The sequence below is a fragment of the Marmota flaviventris genome, chromosome 16, assembly GCF_047511675.1.
Source record: "Marmota flaviventris isolate mMarFla1 chromosome 16, mMarFla1.hap1, whole genome shotgun sequence".
Taxonomy (NCBI): Eukaryota; Metazoa; Chordata; class Mammalia; order Rodentia; family Sciuridae; genus Marmota; species Marmota flaviventris.
In genome coordinates, this window is record NC_092513.1 from 13,596,204 (window position 1) to 13,611,695 (window position 15,492).

Consider the following 15,492-nt stretch of genomic DNA (forward strand, 5'->3'; position numbering starts at 1 on the left):
AAGTTCCTGGTGGGCAAACCCTGTTGGCTGGTAGGAGTTTCTCCCCTGTGGCGGCTGAACAGTATTCTCAGAATGCTGCTTCCTTGGACAAGATGCCTTTTCTGCTCTGCTCACAGGCTAAGTAAGATTATAGTTGGAGATGGTTGTTCATCTGGAAAGCAGCCACGGCTCCCTTCTTGGGACTTGCCCATGAGGAGGGGAAAGGAAGAAATTCTAGCTATACCTCAAGCTGGGCCTGGCTTTGTGGAGTTAGGTGTCCACAAAAGAGGAGCCCCATGGAGCTTCCCAGACATGGCTAAATAGCTGGACGGATGACACAGTTCCCAAGGGTTCATCAGCACAACAGGTCACCCAGTTAGCTTCATGGGGGCAGCAGGACACACCTTTATAAGCCTTAAATAGGGATCGAGCAGCATGTGGCAATGCCCCATGGCCTGGTTCCCTCTCAGGACCTGGCTCACATTTAGTTTATGCCATTTCCCCAGCAGCTGGAATCCCTGAACAGCTTACAAACCGGACAAGCTGCTGTAGCATACTGAGATCTACAGGAGTGGTCAGGTGTCCAGTGATGAGGAAACCGCATTATTGTCGATTGGCTGAGGGTTCTTTGGGTCAATTTGGGTAGAAATCACCAGCAGGCAAAGGGCAGCGCTCTTAGCATTAGAGGTTCTAAGTTCCAAGGGCCAGCAGCTCTCGGCTCTTAGCGATAGCAGCTCTGAACCTCAAATGGCAGAGGCTCTCAGCTCCCTGGGACCTTCCACTCAGACCTAGCAGCTCTCCTTCCCCCTACCATTCTCTAGCTGCCAGCCTTACTTGGTGCTTCTAGCTCTTGATATAACCAGCTCAGCCTGCTCTACTCAGACAGAAATCACAAATAGGCAAAGTAAAATCCATCCAAAAAAGCAGTACATGGACTGTGCTAATACAGGTGGGGCCATGGGGAGGCTGCTTACATGCATTTTAAAAATTTAGGAGCACCATTGCAGTATCCTATCAGCTACCACGGGCTTTCTGCTTCACCTGGATAGGGACCGGCTCATTGCGGATTGGACTGGGAATAGCTAAAGTGGTAGTGTCATCTGGGATGGACCTGTGACCCAAGTGACCAAAGCAAAGCATCTCTTGCAGCCCCTTCTCTGCCCCCATTGGGGTGGGGACAGCAGCTGATGCAGTATTTTGTGGGCAGCTGTCAGTGATGGAAGAATAAAAAGCACCTCTTGGTGAGCATTAGGCCCTTCTTTCTGTCTCAGTTTGAGGTCAGAAAGATGGTGAACCCTTTTGTGTGGTAGAAAAAGCTTGGTAAAATGATTTCCTATGATAACCTGAGGAACATATCATGTGCATACTCAGCTGTGGGCTCTGAGGAAAAGGTTGGAGGACAGAAAGTGCACAGGGTGTGTTGGTTGTCCTTGTCAGGTATTTGGTCAGGTGTTACAAGGAGGAGATGAAGCCAGGAAGGACTGGCCCATTTGCAAACAGAAATGAGAAGAGGAGGTGGAAGAGAATCCAGAAATGTGGAGCCATCAGGGTTAGAAAAATTCATTGCTTCTATATTAAAGAACTTTGAATAGCAAAGACACAGGAAAACATCTCAGTTGGACACTGCAATGTTGAATCCTTAGTTGAATGCTTGTGGCAAGATCAGGTCTCAAGGTAGCTGCCATTAAAGTGGAGAGGGAGGATGTGCCAGAGAGGAAATAAGAAAAGTGGAAGCTACTCCCAGGTAGGTTACTGGACGAGGTTTTGACTGGGAGAAGAAATCAGAAGCCTACTAAATTTTTGAGTATTCCCCCCAAAATTATTGACTCTGGCAGACTTCAAACAATGCTTTGGATCCCAGGAAGAGAAACGAGAAACTAGAGTGTGCCGAGGGAAAGATTTAGGTCCCTGAGGAGCGTGTCCAGTGTAGTCAGGGAAGATAATGAAAGAGGTCAACCTTCTGGATGTGGAGCCAGCAGATATGGAGGAAAATGGACAGGGAGTGCCTTCAGGGGTCAGGTCCCAGCCTAATCCAGGGCAGGGATCCTCCCAGTATCTGTCTCACAGGAATTAGCTGGTCAGTTCCATGGATGGGGCTCCTGTGCAATATGGCAACTGTATTATTTCTACCTCACTCCAGATGTTGGGTGTGGGGTGGGAGCAGATAACATCCCTGTAGCTTATTGGTTGGTGAAACAATAAGATAGTTATCTGGTCCTGAGGGAGAACACTGCAGGATGTAGACATCTTAGATGCAATGATTGAGGGGACTTTGGGTGTCTCCTCAGAGGAGGGGATGAGTGTGTCTGTGTGTGGGAAGAAGAATGACATGGCGTGGTGACCACAGCCTGTGCAGTGGCAGAAACAATGCCACTGCATTTCCTTCGGGCACACAGGAAGAGGATGTTTCCCAGTCTCCTTTGTAGTTGGGTGGGGCTGGCTGTGTTACAAGTTGGGGTTGATGTAATACAGGCAAACACTGGTCCATAAAAATGACTTTTCATCACCTCCCATGGTGACCTTAAATGAACATGTTAAGGATGTCAGTGTCACAGGCTGGATGCAGCCTAAGTCCCTGAATGACTACATGACTCAGAGCCCTATTGTCCCTTCAAAACTCCTGCTCTTCCTCCACCTCTGCCTCCAAACACATTGGATGCGAAATAAAGGAACAACAATTTATTGTTTGGGTCACTGAGCTTTGGGGGTTATTTGTTAGCAGTTACCTACCCTGACTTATACAGTGGGTGGTCAATAATTATGGTGACTGAATCTTCTAATTTCAGAGCCCAAACTTTTAATCACTACACCTTTCTTAATTGGCTTTCTGCATGTTTTCTCCATAAAATAAAATTATTTTCTGATTTCAAAAGTAATATGTACTTAGAACTCAGCAACAACAAAAATAACAGACTGAATTAAAAATGGGCAATGACTTAAATAAACCATTCTCCAAAGATGATGAATATCACAAGTCAATAAGATATCACCTCACACCCATAAGGAAGGCTAGCAAAAAAGAAAAGAAACCTAGAAAATAAGTTTTGGTGAGGATGTGAAGAAACTGGGACTCTCACGAACTGATGGGAATGTAAAATGTGACAGTCACTGTGGAGAACAGTATGATGGCTCCTCAAAAAATTAGAAATAGAATTGCTTTATGATCTAGCAGTCACACTTCCAGATATATATACAAAAGAACTGTAAGTAGGAGCTGGGTACAGTGACTCACGCCGTAATTCTAGCTACTCTGGAGGTTGAGACAGGAGGATTGCAAGTTCAAGCCCAGCCAGGGCAACTTAGTGAGATCATGTCACTAAAAGAAAAGGACCAAGAATGTAGCTCAGAAATAGAGCACTCCTGGGTTCAATCTCCAGTTCCCCCCTCCACGAAAAAGAAAAAGAAAAAAAGATAGGGTCTTGAAAAGATATTTGCAGTTCAACATTCCTAGCAACATTATTCCCAAAGGCCGAAAGGTGGAAATAACCATTCATAGACGAATTGACAGACAAAATATGAAATATGCATACAACGGAATAGAATTCAGCCCTAACATATAAGGAAATTCTGACATAGGCTACAAAATAGATGGACCCTGAGGATATTATCTAAGTGAAATAAGCTAGCCACAAACCAAATACTGCATAATTCCTCTTGTATGAGGTACTTGGAGTAGTCTAATTCAAAGAGAGAGTACAATAGTGGTTGCCAGGGGCTGGAGGAAGAAGGACCAGGGGAGCTGTTTAATAGGTATGGAGTTTTAGATTTGCAAGATGAAAAGAGTTCTGGAGATTGGTTGTACAACAATGTGACTATAAATACTACTGAACCCTATAGTTACAGAATGGTTAAGATGGTAAATTTTGTGTTATGTGTATTTTAACCACAACTTAAAATGTTTTAATTTAAAAGTAAAATATACTCATTGTTAAAACATGACAAAGAATAAAGGCATTAAAACATATCAGCTCAGTAGAGATGATAACTATTGAGAGTCTTTATGTAGCCACAGTGGAGTTCTTTTATAAATATTTTTTTCAATCTTGGTGGCAAAGGCAATCCTCTTAAATCGGGTGAGAATTAGCCCAACTTTTGCTTCCAAGCAGACTGGAATAACTCCAATATTTTTGCTAAGTGTTTCAATTTGAATTTGGTGAATATTTTCTTTGTAACAAGAAGTGCAGAGCCTCAAACACAAGGCAGCGTTTTCACAATTATAATCAGTTTTAAATTCAGGACTGTACAAATTAATACCCAGAATATTTTTTTCTTTTCATTCATGCACATATTCATTCATTCATTAAATGAGTGCTTGCTTAACATCTACAGCACAAGATGCTACAGTAGAGGCCCAGGAGACGGCAGCGAATAGGACAGGACCCTTACCTTCTAGTTGGGAAAACAAACCAACCCCGAAATTGCAAACTGTGATGTGCCCTGCCTGAAGGAAAGAACAGCATAATTCTGTGGAAAGGATGGGACAGGAAGTAACATTTGAGCTGAGACCAGGAGACTGGGGATGAACTGCCACAGAAATTACTGGAGACACGGGAGAACTTTAGGTCTTTCATATGAACTGAGAAGATAAATCTATGGAGACAGAGGTCAGAAGAGTGGTTCCCTGGGGAGGGTACTGTCTGGGAAGGCATGAGTGAGCTTTCAGGTGAGCTGGAAATAGTCTAGATCTTGAATTGGGTGATTATGTGTAAAGATGGATTGAGCTGGGCGCCTGAGGCATGTGCACCTTCCTATGTGAATGTTATACAAAAGACAAAACACGCCCTCTCAAAGTAGAAATGGGAGGGGAAAGAGCATGCCTGAGCAGGGAGGGGTAATAAGCATCAAGCCCCCACCCCCACCCCCCAGGTAGAACAGTCTGGAGTAGCAGGAGCCCTGCAGGTGGAGTGCTGAGGTGGGTATGAGGTGAGGTGGCCACGCACCAAGGACACAGTGGCAGTCCCTGGGACAGAGCTAAGACTGGGGGAGGGGGTCAAGGCGTTTTAACATGCTACTCTATTTTTAAAAATATTGTTTATGAGTATGTCTTCATGTTTTACATGTACCATTTTAAAAATAAATAAATGAAGCCATCTGCTTTTGCTTTCAGAATAGTGCTTCCTGCCTTTCCTATCTGCTTGTTGTTAAGGAAATTAATGGCTTTGAAGGCCCTTCCTCCCCCCCCCCCCATAGAGGAAAAGATTTCCCACAGGCCCCCTGGAGAGCTCCTGAAATTTCTTCTCCTTGGGGTTAAGGTCCTAGAATGTTCACTGGGAACATGGGTCATTTATTGATAAGAGAAAGAACAACAAGGATCCCCGCCCGAAGGCCCTTGGTGTCATTCACTCATTTAAGGTTTATTGGCGCCTAGGAGAGGGCGCTGCTTGGTTCGGGACAGGTCCAAACCTCCCTCGTCCCTCTTTGGTCAGAATGAAACAAGTCCGAATTGGAGGCGAAGAGATTGGGATGGGGAGGTGCGGCAGGGAGGGAAGACGTCCAGCGAGGGAGGAGCTTCCTGGGCCTTGGGGATCTGCCTGCCCGGGCTGCAGGCCCCTTGCAGCGGAGGCGCCTGGAACAGCTGGAGAGAGCAAGGAGGGGCAATTTCTAGAACACCGCGTCCTGTCCCGGGGTTGGAGTGGACGTGAGCTCTGTCCTGGACCTTGGGAGGAGTCCTTTCTCGCCTTCTTCCCACGTATGCAGGCATACTAGAGGCAGGGCCGTGTCCTTGCCCCACTCCTGGGCCTCCAGCAGGCTCCGCGGCCGGGGAGCCGCGCGGACCCAGGAGCACGCTCAGGCCGGGGACTGGCGGATGCCCACTTCGCGCGTGTAGCGCTGTTTGCCTCCGAAGAGGGACCATTCATTGCAGGTGGTGCCCGGCCGTCGCGCTCCCGTTTCGGACTCCTGCACGCTCAGCCCTGTCAACAGTCTTAGAGGGTGACTCCCGGGTGACTCCTCTCGGCGCCGCCTCAATTCCTAAAGGTGGTTAGGAAGGGGACCGAAGCCGGGAGGGGGCGGGGGTCGCTGGAACGGCTCCTCCCCACACCCGGGTGCCACCCAAGCAGTGGGGACAACCGACCTTCAGCCCAGCCCCTGCAGTTCCCGGGCTTGGGGGCGCCCGGGGGCACCTTGTTAGCCAGCTGGAGTTTGCAGTGACGGCCAGATGGGCGCGGGGTGGGGGGGGAGCCAGGGGCTCGCGGAAGCCGGCTTCAAGGACCCTGCCGCAGGACTTGGCTGAGGGGCCCCAGGGACCCACTAGAGCATCTTGCCACCAGCCCAGCCAGCGTGTGGGTCCCCCCCCCCCCCACAACCTCCTCTTGCGGCTTGATTCCCAGTCCCAAGTGGGTTTGAGATGACCTGTCCCTAAAGCACTAAAAGGCTGGAAGCCAACACATTTTTGTTGAATGGATAATTTAAAATTGTGTGTGTATGTGTGTGTGTGTGTATACACACAATTGGGGAAGTGTGCCTTAGAGAGTGAACTTGGTTACAGTACAGGTGCAGATGAGTCTGCCGCCAGAATCAGGAGGGGCCAGGTCCTTTGGCATTTTTTCCCCCTAAAGATAAGAGAAAGCAGAGGACAATTTCATGGGAGCCCCTGTTACATTACCACAGCCAAGACAGTGAAGGGCTGGGTGCAGTGGCCTCAGAGAAACTCTAAAACAGTCCACTTCCTCCTTGCCATATTTCCCAGTGTAGCCAGAAATAGGTATGTATTAATACTGAATTCCAAGCCCGGGGTGATGGTGCACGCATGTAATCTCAGCTGCTCGGGAGGCTGAGGCAGGAGGATCGGGAGTTCAAAGCTAGCCTCAGCAATGCCAGAAGTGCTGAGCAACTCAGTGAGACCCTGTCTCTAAATAAAATACAAAATAGGGCTGGGGATGTGGCTCAGTAGCCAAGTACCCCTGACTTCATTCTCTAGTACAAAAAAAAAAAAAAAAAAAAAAAAAAAATTGATTGAATTCCAGAGAAGATAGGCAGCTATTCTTAAACACCTGGACACTGCATCAAATTGTAGGGAGCGGGTGGGGTGGGAGGAGCATCACGGAGACCCAGAGGAAAAGGCCTCTGTAGGCCGAACTTGCTTTCCACTGCCACATAATGATTTTCCACCCTGTAGGACACAGACAGAATAGACAGTCTGGGACTATTTATTGTTCCCTCATGGCCCTGCCAAGGCCTGGTATGCCTTCCAAAAGAGGTGCATCCACACTGGAGGAGGGACCAGCCGGCACCGGCAACCCCTGCTGAAGCCTCTGGGTTCAGGAACCTGAGCACTGTCCTTCTAATACGCATGTTCCTATAAATACACTGGGGAGGAACTCAGTCATTTGTGTCACAAATAAGGTCAGAGGAAGTTATAAGGGGAAGTGCTACAGGCCTACAATTTCTGTCCCCTGGGCAGGTAATAAAAGGGGGGCGTGGTCAGCATTGGTCCAGCCCCAAGATAGTACCTGGTTGTCACTACAGGGAGGGACTTGGAAGTCCTCAGAATCATGTCCTCTGCCAATAGAGCCCTGGCAGCTCTGGACTGGGGACTTAGCAATCATTGAGGAATCCCACTTTTGGCATGTTGCTGAATGCACAGGGAAGCACCGCTGGAGACTGCTTGGCATTGCACCTGCTAAGAGTGAAGACAGAATGAAACCCTCTGCTTTTTGTCTTTTCAGGTCTCTACATTTCCATTTATTTATTCATCTAAAGAAAAAGAACAAAGCATGAAGAGAATGAAAAGATAGGGCACAGGCTGGGAGAAAATATTTGTAAAACACATCTGATTAGGACTGATAGCCGAAACATACACAGATACATAAAATCCAACAATATAAAAAAAGCCCCAGTTAACAATTCAGCAAAAGATCTGGACACCTCACCAAAGAATCTGGCAAATAAACATGAAAAATGTGAGATATGATACATTAGGGAATCTCAAATTAAGATGTTTTACTGCTACATACCTATTAGCATGGTTAAAAAACAAAACAAAACACAACACAAATGCTGGCAGGGATGTGGAGTGACAGGGACTAAGCCATCATGGGTGGGAATGCAAAATGGTACCACCACCATGAAAGACTGATGGTTTCTTATGGAACTAAGCATACTCTCACCATATGATCTAGCAGTTGCGGTCTTTGTATTTTTTCAAAGGAATTGGAAACATATTTACTCAAAACCTGCACACAAATGTCAACAGCAGGTTGACATTTGCTAAAACCTGAAAGCAACCAAGATGCCCTGGAGTCCTTATCTGGGTAAAGAAGCTGGGACACTTCCACACAACAGAATGTTATTCAGCTAAATAAATAAATAAATAAATAGATGGGGGAAGAAAAAAAAAAAAGAGTCATCAAGCTGTGAAAACACATACTTGAAAAGGCTACATATTGAGTCCAACTGTTGATCATCCCCACCTATGGTGATCCAATTTATGATTTTCCTTTAGAATGATGTGAAAGTGGTACAAATTTCATACAGAATTTAAATTTTGACTTGGTCTGTTTCTGGGCTGGTGATGTGCCTTGTGATACTCTTGGGATGCTGGGCAGCAGCAGCAAACTGAAGCCCCCAGGCAGTCACAGGATAGAGAGAGAGAACAATGGTGGTCTGTGGGTGAGTCTGTGATGTTTGGTAGTTTAGCTGCCTTAAACCCATTTTCTACTTACTGATATTTTCAGTTGATGTCACCCCACTGTAAATGGAGGAGACTCTGTATATGACATTCTGGAAAAAGGCAAATCCAGAGAGACAGTAAAAAGGAAAAGTGGTTGCCAGGGGTGAGGTAGGAGGGAGGGATAAATAGGTGGAACACAAAGGATGTTTAGGACAGCAAAAGCATTCTGCATGATATTCTAACAGTGGACACATGTCATTATGCATCTCAAACCCAGCAGAGCTGTACAACAAAGAGTGAACCTTAATGTTACTATGGACTTTAGTAATAAAGTATCAATATTGGCACATCAACTGTACAACAGAAAGAAAATGCATATATAGGATGATTACAATCAAGTAAAATAAAAACAGCTAACACAAACAAAAGTACAAAGCACAGTCTGATCCAGAGAAGAGTGGCATTCCTGATTTTGACAGGCCCTAAAATAGCAAGGCAGGTTTTGAATAAGATGACATTTTTAAAGGAAACATAACCATGTTTTAGTGTTCCCTGTATGCTTGGTACCAAATTTAAATGCATCATTTTATTAACCACACACAACTCTAAGGTAGACACCATTCTTTTTCCTGGTATGGGAGCCTGGGTGCCAGCCACAGTGGTCAAACTATCTAGGCTGATGTAGAGGCAAAGAAAATTTTTCTTTCCCCCTCTGATGGTTCAGTATTTGAGTCTATGAAATAAATGGACACAAGACAGATTTGCAGGAGAAAAGGAATCCAAATACATTACGAGCAAGTGCACAGGAACCAATAAAAATATGAGACTCAAAGAAGGGCCTGATGAACTGAAGTTTTTATGCCAGCCAGACAGGGACAGGGCAGTGGGGCTCCTGGAGGGCAGGGGTTATGTGAGGTGAGGCCATGCCTTGAACAAAGGTTTTTATTATGCAGGCAAAGTCTCCTGGGTAAGAACCCTCAGAAAGCGCTCCAAGACATCCTGTGGCCAGCTCTGGGCAGGGATGTCCACATGTTCCTCCCTACAATGAGGTAAGGCAGAAGGGGGACCTCAAGAGGCCTGTTGACACCCTGTTTACTTCACAAGCATGCATTTCCATTAGAGTCATCCATTTCTTTTACAAAAGGCCTTCTCAGAGCTGTTCCTGTGTCTGCAGTTTCTCTGAATAGCCATCTCCGAAATGTGCCGAGGAAGTGTATTTTGGGGTGGCATATTTTAGCCTCCCACGCCAATGACATCCATGTTATTCTGCTGCTCAAAAAAAGGTAGCTAGCAGATGGGGTTAGAGTAGAATTGCAGGGTCACTCATTTGTTAGTTCCTAGATCCTCCTGAAGTGCTTGGAAGTCGCTCATCCCACTGGTTCAAACACCCCCAGAAATAGAATTTATGCTCCTATGTTTAGTGAGCTGCTCTTCCCTCACGCCCACCAGCCCCAGGAGGCTGACTTCAGACACTCACCTTCTGCTGCCTGCGCACCAGCCAAGCCCAGCTGCGGCACTCCTGCAGGCTCTGCTGCCGGCATGCCAAGATCAGCGTGCACACTGCCACTGCAGAAAGATGGCTCCTCGTCAGGGACTCTCCTGCACCCCAGGTTTCTTTGAGTGATGTGTGACCACGTTTATTCCTGACCCTGGACAAGGCTCAGGTCTCCTGGGGTAAGTCTCCTCTCTACTTAATTTGGAATGATGGAAGCTGGGACAGGAACCTGAGCTCAAAAAAGTGAAGGATGAAGGTGGGGGAGGCAGCAGGGTCCTGGGACCAGGCCCAGGGTGGCTGTGGGGAGCAGCTGACTTCTGACCTTGGGGGCCAAGCAGGAGCTGGCCCTGTCTGGAAAGGCATTTGGGCTTGTAGAGGAGACAGAAATGGGCTCCTTGGGAGAGTGATGGAAAGAAGGAAAAGTCCAGAAGAGGGGTTGAAATAACACAGAATCTTCACAGGGAATCTTAAGATCTTCAGCCTAGCCCTTCTCTTTCTTCAGCTTCCCACATTGACAGGAAAACAAAAACAAAACCAGAAAAGCCTTTGCTGTCTAGGCTGATGTAGAGGCAAAGAAAATTTTTCTTCCCCCCTCTGATGGTTCAGTATTTGATCTATGAAATAAATGGACACAAGCACTTGGTTGTGACCTCTGCCAGCCCTCAGGGCAGCTGGGCCTTTGACTCAGTGCTCCTCAGCCCTTGCTCTATGCAGTAGTGTTCGGCTTACTCCCTCTCTTGCAGACCCTTCCTATTTAAACTAAGAAAAAAAGGGCCATCCGGTCATTTTCCTCTTTCCCCAACAGCAGTAAGTTCCAAGGCCTGGAGGAGTCCTCCCAGCTCTGCTCTCAATCCCCTTCCTGGGTACCTCCCTTCTGCAATGGTCTTCACCAGTGACAAGAGTATTCCCCATCCATACTGCACATGGTAATGACAGTCATTTCCCATTGTTTTTTTCTTCAGAGTACATTCTCTCCATCTTCTCCAATGTCTCTGAATTATCATTCTCAGTTTTCTTTGATGCTTTCTCTGAAATCCCCATTCTGTGGGATGTGTTTGGGGGAGAGGGGCAATGAATCTGTTTTTACTTAAGCTCTTCAGATGAGGTGACCCAAGCACTTTCAGAAGCACTGCTGACCTAACAGCTAAGCAGAACTCGTGTCTTTCTCTTCCAAACCTATTTCTCAGCTAGACGCAATGGCTCACACCCATAATCTCCTCGTGACTTGGGAGTCTGAGGCTGGATCCCAAGTTTGAGGCCAGTTTCCCTAACTTAGCAAGACCCTGTCTCAGAATAAAAAAAAGGACCTGGAGGTAGCTCAGCACTTCTGGGTTCAATCCCTAGTGCCAAAGAACAAAACAAACACAAACCCTCCAAATCCCTACTTCTCTTGGCTCCTTTTGGTTAAGGAGGATCTGCAACCACTTCCCACTCTCACCTGTCTGGCACCCACACCCAGGCCTGCTCCTTCCTGGCTCTTGCCAGTGCTCTCTAGATTCTCATCCTCCTACTGGATATATCCCATAATGAGTTTTTCAGAAACACAGCTTTGATGATGCCATTTTTCCCCACTCTTAAGGAAAAATTTCCCTTCTTCCTTTTGGCACACGATGTGTCCTTTGGAAATCCTTGGCAATTTTCCACAGGCAGCATTAACCCTCATCTTGGTGACCCGCGGGCATGTTACTATGATGTAGCTGGCGGTGGCCCTCACTAGGCTGTGCTCCCAGCTAATGTTTGCAAGTACCAGTAACTTAAGCAACGCTGTTTTTGTGCTAAGAAAACACTACCAAAAAGGAGGGTGCAAATTCCTAATCACAGAATAGGACTTTAAAGACAATGGGAAGTGCCTCTTTACTTAAGGAAGATGTCAGGGATTGGTGAGTTTTTATTTCCTGTAAAGGGACAGGCAGTAAATATTTTAGGCTTTGAGGGCCACACCTTGTTTGTCACAACTATTCAACTTGGATGTTACAGGGCAAAAACAGTACTTGTGTTCCAAAACTTCATATAATTTCCTGAGCCCCACATCCTTCAGCATGATTCATATTTATGAGCACTGTTTAACTGGCCACCCCCCAGCCCGCCCCCATGAAAACTATATCAATACAGCAGTGAAGAGCAAAATGAAGATGGAACCGAAACTGCTCCAGCAGCTGACAGCCAAGTGCAGCTAGCGCTTTGCTTATGCTGCCACCTAGTGACCGACTGGCTAATTTCAGTCTTCTCTCGAGGCCTGAACACACTGTCCTGTCTCACAGCCCTTAACAGAGTTGGGGTTTGTGCTCCTGACCACACCAGAAGAGGACTTCAATTCCATCAAAACAAAAAGAAGCTAAACCTTGAAAAATAATTTAAAGTGAATAAGCAAGCTTCAAATCACAGAACTTTGGAACTCTAGGGGACTTCAGAGATCCATGTAGCTTTCAGATGAGATGAAAGACCCAGGAAAGCCAGTTGTTCCAGATGATCATGTCCAAGGCAGGGCCTGCCTGATTCCAGTGCAAGGCTGACTGTACCCCAGTGACAGATAAAACCTGACACAAAGGAGATGTGGAGCAGCAGCCTAAAGCCACACTACCTGGGTTTAACTGCTCTGTGCCCTTGGACACTTAGCTGTTAATCTTTGTGCCCAAAGATCCCTAACTATAATATGGGGTACAGCACCTACCTCACAGGGATATTATGAGGCTGAAATGAGCCAAGTGAATGGCCTATCATCGACATTCAAGTGATACCTACCTTTACAAATTCACGGAGGAGACATGGGTGTGTGTGGGGGGGAAGGAGCCACAGCTCAGTGGTGGAGCCCTTGCCTAGCATGTGTGAGGCCCTAGGTTTGATTCCCAGTGTGTACACACACACACACATTAAGAGCCTACTATGTGTCAGACATTTAGTGCTTATATACTTGGCAGATTTAATCCACTCCACAAAGTGTTATTATGCCCATTCTGTAAATCAGCCTGAGAAAGGTCACATTTGAGTGGGTAGGGTTTGGGAACAAAATCACAAGTCATACTGCCTCTTCTTGTAAAAGTTGATTTTTATGAAGGCACTCAGAATCAGTCAATTTCATATAATGACTATGACCTAACTTCGACATACTAGCAAAGTGGAGCTTTTCATTAACTATTAAGTCATCTGGTGGCACTCTTAGCACTCAACAAGCCGCTTGGGTGATTGTTACTGTTTCTTCATGAGGGCTACTTCCACCATCATTCTTTGCTTCGGAGATTTTCTTTGGGAGGTGGGTGGATAGAAAGGTGCTTGGGAAAAACGTATGTGAATGTTGGAGCTTTATGGTATCAGTACTTTTTCTTTCTGCTTGCACCACTGCTTCATTTCTGAAGTCTTCCAACTAATGGGATCGTCACTGCATGCTTAAGACACACAGGGATAATAAAAACCTCTGTAGAGCCAAGCTGTTTTCCAACAGAGGGTATCTGTGCATGTTTAAACCTTCAATATAGACAGCACTGATACTCCTTGAATTTACCTGAGATGGATAAATGCTTAAAGTTCAGTTCTGAAAGACCTAAGGTTTCCTAATTCTGGAAACTTTTCCCCATAACCATTTGAAGAAACCCTTCAGAGACACCCTACTTGATTAGGATGTGGCCTGTGTGCCGGGTATGGCCATTATGTGGCCCAGCCCTCTCTTAGGAATCCAGAGGTTGTTAGTTCTGTGGGTCCTACAGCCTTAAAAGTCACTGCACTTGTTCCAGTAAAGAAGCAGATGTGGGGGCAGGTGAGCATTAAATTGAAGTTGGGGGTCCAGCCTTCATCAATGGCGTTGTCTACACCACTTGATCTCCCTGAACCCTGAATCCCTAACCTGTAAGACAGATTTGGTCACCCATCCCCTTCACAGGTGTGGTGACCAAATGAACACAGAAGAAAGTGCAATGCAAACTGTAAAGTACTATCAATGCCTTTGGGATGTTTATATACTTTCTACACCACTGGGATCACAATGGCTCAGAGAGACTACTCAAACTGATTTTATGGCCAGCTGCCTGCATTCTTTAAAGATCTTGGCACAGACTTAACAATCATAAATGTTTTCTCTCTAACGCTTAATTTTCTCTAAATTAGGTCAATAGGAAATAACGTCTGTTTGCTTGCACTGTCCCTGTCTCTCACCAGGTGGCACTGCTTTCCAATCAGCAATTTCTTCTGGTGAGAGGCTGGCTGAGACCTTCCACAATGGATAAACTGGAGCTGCAAGAGGAAAGAGAAAAATGATGAAGAACCACCCAAGCCCCACCTCACCCCACCTCCCACCCACCAATTTCAAAGAAACAGAATTTTGGGATGAAGAGCTTCTGGTGACCAAGTCCAGCAGTCACTGCAGATGGAGCTGTGACTGTGGGAGGGAACAGTCGTTGGTCCCCTGGAGTGTGATGTGCTGCACTTTCCAGAACTGGAGAGAAGTCTAACATCCCTGTGTTCCAAGGCTGATAAATGTTTACGCCAAAAAAAAAAAAAAAAAAAAAAAAAAAAATCAGGTACCTATATTCCAACAGAGAGGGCGTGTTTTTCAAAAAAAGACAGCACTTAGGAATTATATAACTTTGCATGTATAAACCCAACAGCTGTGATTTGTACATAGTGATAACAAAATATTGATGCTAGACTGACCTCAGGAATACAAACTGTGCAAGTCAATGTTACTGGGGGTACCTGGAGGACAAGGCTGCACAACATGGCCTGCCCTCTCTGTTCAGGGTCATGTTGAAGGGTCAGTAGTACTGCAGCTGAAACACCTGCTGCTCAGCTGAGTTCCTGGAACCCTTCCTTCTCATCACAGCAGGCCTCACCCCTTGAAGCTGAAGGAATGCAGTGACCCTGTTTCAAGTCAGAGCACACACCTCAAAACTCATTTCTCTGAAAATAAATGGGCCCTTTTTTGTGGGATGGGGAGTTGACATTTTCTTCTTTCCAGAAAAGATTACAGAAGGGTTGTGGTGGGGTTGAACTACTGTCACAGCTTGCCTCCATGTGGCTTCACTGCCTCAACCTTAGAATGCTTTTGTCATCAGTATGCAGAATTGAAAAGAGGTGTCTTCCAAGCTCAAATGATGATGCTTGTAAGTACTAGATGGTTCCTGTTAAAAAGAGAAGAAAGATATTTTACACTGTGCTTTAATCTCTTTAGAACCTTCTCAGAAAAATTTGATTTGTAGCATTTATGTAAAAAAAAATGTGGATTTGCCTTATGATGGATTGATTTTACTTTGGCATGGAGTAATCAGGATGGGATGACTTGGCCATGTATATACAGCCCATGTCTGCTACTAATTGGCAAACTCTCCGACTAGATTAAATCTTCAAGGGCAAGGAATTTTTTATGAGAGAATGGAGCAGAATTAACCCTAACAGAAAGAAGAACTTTATTTACGAG

General features: G+C 45.9%; 1 protein-coding gene across 16 annotated transcripts in view; it reads right to left on the reverse strand.

The window, feature by feature from the left end:
* Nucleotides 1-5,312: 5,312 nt before the first annotated feature.
* Zcchc2 (zinc finger CCHC-type containing 2) overlaps nt 5,313-15,492 on the reverse strand; it is a 65,726-nt gene continuing 55,546 nt past the window's right edge. For 7 of the 16 annotated variants that reach the window (XM_071602685.1, XM_071602684.1, XM_071602683.1 and 4 more), the window contains 3 exons: nt 14,960-15,196; nt 10,068-14,545; nt 5,313-7,600 (listed from right to left, as the gene is read on the reverse strand). The gene's annotated coding sequence lies outside the window, so the exon portion shown is untranslated. The remainder of the gene's footprint in view (nt 7,601-10,067; nt 14,546-14,959; nt 15,197-15,492) is intronic. The other 9 variants (XM_071602678.1, XM_071602679.1, XM_071602673.1 and 6 more) reach the window with 9 other exon arrangements.